Source organism: Montipora foliosa, chromosome 2, assembly GCF_036669935.1.
Source record: "Montipora foliosa isolate CH-2021 chromosome 2, ASM3666993v2, whole genome shotgun sequence".
NCBI classification, from domain to species: Eukaryota; Metazoa; Cnidaria; class Anthozoa; order Scleractinia; family Acroporidae; genus Montipora; species Montipora foliosa.
In genome coordinates, this window is record NC_090870.1 from 57,986,980 (window position 1) to 57,989,792 (window position 2,813).

Here is a 2,813-nt window from a genome sequence, read left to right on the forward strand (position 1 = left end):
CGGTTTTCCTCTCCCCTCAAAAACCAACCTACGATTTGATATGAGTCGAGTTGATTTGATTTGATTTGATTTTCTGTACAGCGGTGACCCCAATTAGTACCCCAGGGCTAAATGCAGTTGACACTCAAATGAAATTCAAGTTTATCATCGCTTACCTCGAGGAACGCACATCTTTTTACCGTATTCAAATTTGGTTCTACAGCATCTCATGCCGCTCTCAAAGCAATCATCGTCATTATTGCATGGAAATGAGTGAAGTAAGTGAAGGCAGGACAACGATTAAACTGGGGCACATGATCCTGAAAGGGAAAAAAAATACGAAATATATAATCGATCACGGCAGAAAAATAAGTCATCATCGAAGTAACTGCTCTTGTTTTTATGCCATTTCAACTTCAATCTTAAACGAACAGCGGCTATATTAAAGCTGGTTTCCATTTTCCTCATAAGCTGACGACATACATCTATTATTATTTGTTCTGCTTTGCCAATAATATTGACAAAGACTATTTTCATAAATGGCTTCCTCCTTTATATTCCTTGGTATTTATGTTAGTTAGAGCTGCTCCCCTCATTTTAAAAAACATTCTTTTAAAATTTGCTCGCCGGAGCGAGGCTTGAAAGGCTTACTAGCATAAAAAAAAAGAGAATAATATTTAATTTGGCCGCCATTATGATAGAAGTCAATAATTGTTCTAGTATAAATACACACTGGGTGATTACTTCAAAAAAGAGAGAAAAAAAAAAAAAAAAAACATTTCAACGCGAAAATCATCTTCACTTACAGTGGCAAAACGACTACTTGCAGCCATTTTGTCCGTAGAGGTGATTATCGGCTGATAATCCGAGATAGCGAGCCAATAAGAGCGCGCGATTTTGTATAATCACCTGTGTATTTATGCTTATGCTTTTTAGTGTGTTCTAAAAGAGTGGATAGCGTTCAAAGCGCGCGCTGATTGGCTACTCAAACTCCGGATATCCTTTGCTATTCACCTCCGGGCAACTCACGCGGGATTTGCTATTTTTTCTTACCGTTTTAGTATATACTAAAACAATTATTCACCTAAGTGTCAGTGGCTATTGGTGGCTCGGTAGATATCCACCACTAGTCACCTCCACTGAGGTAAATAGTTGTTAAATATATTCAGTGCTAGATGTTTCGTGTCGTTTTACATAACGTAAAAGGGGTGAAAGGGAGGACAGCCCTGCGATCAAGCCTTTTTTTTCTTAACTAAACAGTCGTTTTAGCTAGCGTATTGATATGCGATTGATAAAACGCTAAGTATTATTGTTAGCGACTGTGAATACAGTCTAACGGAATATGTGCAGGGATGGCGCAGTAGTGGGAGCTCTCGCCTCCCACCAATGTGGCCCGAGTTCGATTGAGTTTGTTGGTTCCCTACTCTGCACCGAGAGGTTTTCTCCGGGTACTCCGGTTTCCCCAGTTTACAGTGTCTCCAGTTAGCGCTCCAGAGCTAGAACGACTAGACACTTAAATAAAGTTCACTTCCTTTCCTTTCATGTATGACTTACAGCAAAAAAACCTGAGAAAGAAGAAATATATACGTACATTAAGCACGCGTTTGTTCCATTAATAGGCATATCCCTCTGAGCAATAGCATCCAAGAAAGCCCTCAAATTGGCAAGGAGGGCCTACTGTTGTAAACAACCCAGGAAAAAAAGGAAAATTATTTTAACTAAGCTTTAATTATAAATAATGTAATGTATTTTACCTTGTTCAAGGATGGTTTTATCTGTCCCATAAATCCCTTTCCTTCTCTTTCTATTGTCGACGAGAGGTCACTGGATTCTTCTATAGAAAGATAATTTAATCATCGCATTGAAAAGATATCCACAAAATAACAAAAGCACCAACAAGATTCCGTACAGGTTATATTGTCTTGTGCTTGTTCTTCTTAATGTTGAAGACGACTATCAGGTGATTGCCAGGCACTGACAAGAATTACACTTACCTGTTGAATTATTCATGACACCCTCTGTTTCATTAACCAGAGTTTTATTAGCTCTACTATGCGCTGCAAGAAATAAATAAAACAAGGGAAAGTCAATCGTTACCAAACCTTATATAATTACAACCGGACCAGGCTACGAAATGAATAAAATACAATCCAGATAAAGCTTACGTTTCGTTTCATTTGTACATTAAGGGACACGGAGTTTCTTACACAAGTCGGCCCCCGAGCGTTTATCCTCCTAACCATGATAAACCTCAGAGGACAGACTACAACACCGGGAACGCCATGTCCTTCTCCTTGCAAATAGTGTGCGGGTTCTTTTATATCCCACAGGTTTATAAACATTGAAGGGCTGTGAGACGACGCCTATGGTTTATTGTCCTTAATCCAAAAAAAAATTGAGGGTACTCAAGCATTTTTAAAAAATAATTAATCATGATCCTTGCAATTATCTGGACAATTTAAACAATTGTCTCTCATAGCGCTATTCCACCGGATAAATGCTATCCTAGTATTTGTTTATAACAAGGACTATTTTGAGGTATTCTCATGCTTAAGGAAGCTCGAACAAGTTTCAACGCCTCCAAGTGACGCTCTTATTAGAAGGATTGGCACCACAACGTTGTATCATATATTGGCAATATTGTGGTACCAAAAAAAACACGAATTATTGATGAACAAGATACAGTCATTATTGTGGCATAATATGTCACCGTGGCAACGGTCAAGCCCTGTAAAACCACCCTTTATTTGTCTTTAGTTGCTTATATCTCAAAAACGAACTCGGTGAGCCCCATTTATTATTTCTGAAAAGTAATCAGAAGGGCATGATGAAAC

At 38.5% G+C, this 2,813-nt stretch overlaps 1 long non-coding RNA gene across 1 annotated transcript; it reads right to left on the reverse strand.

Annotated features, from left to right (window-relative positions):
- Positions 1 to 1,249: 1,249 nt before the first annotated feature.
- On the reverse strand, positions 1,250 to 2,036 carry LOC137991012 (uncharacterized). Its single transcript, XR_011121594.1, has 3 exons — positions 1,974 to 2,036; positions 1,734 to 1,813; positions 1,250 to 1,544 (listed from the first exon to the last, which is right to left on the reverse strand). It is a non-coding gene; the product is annotated as an uncharacterized lncRNA (long non-coding RNA).
- Positions 2,037 to 2,813: the final 777 nt, after the last annotated feature.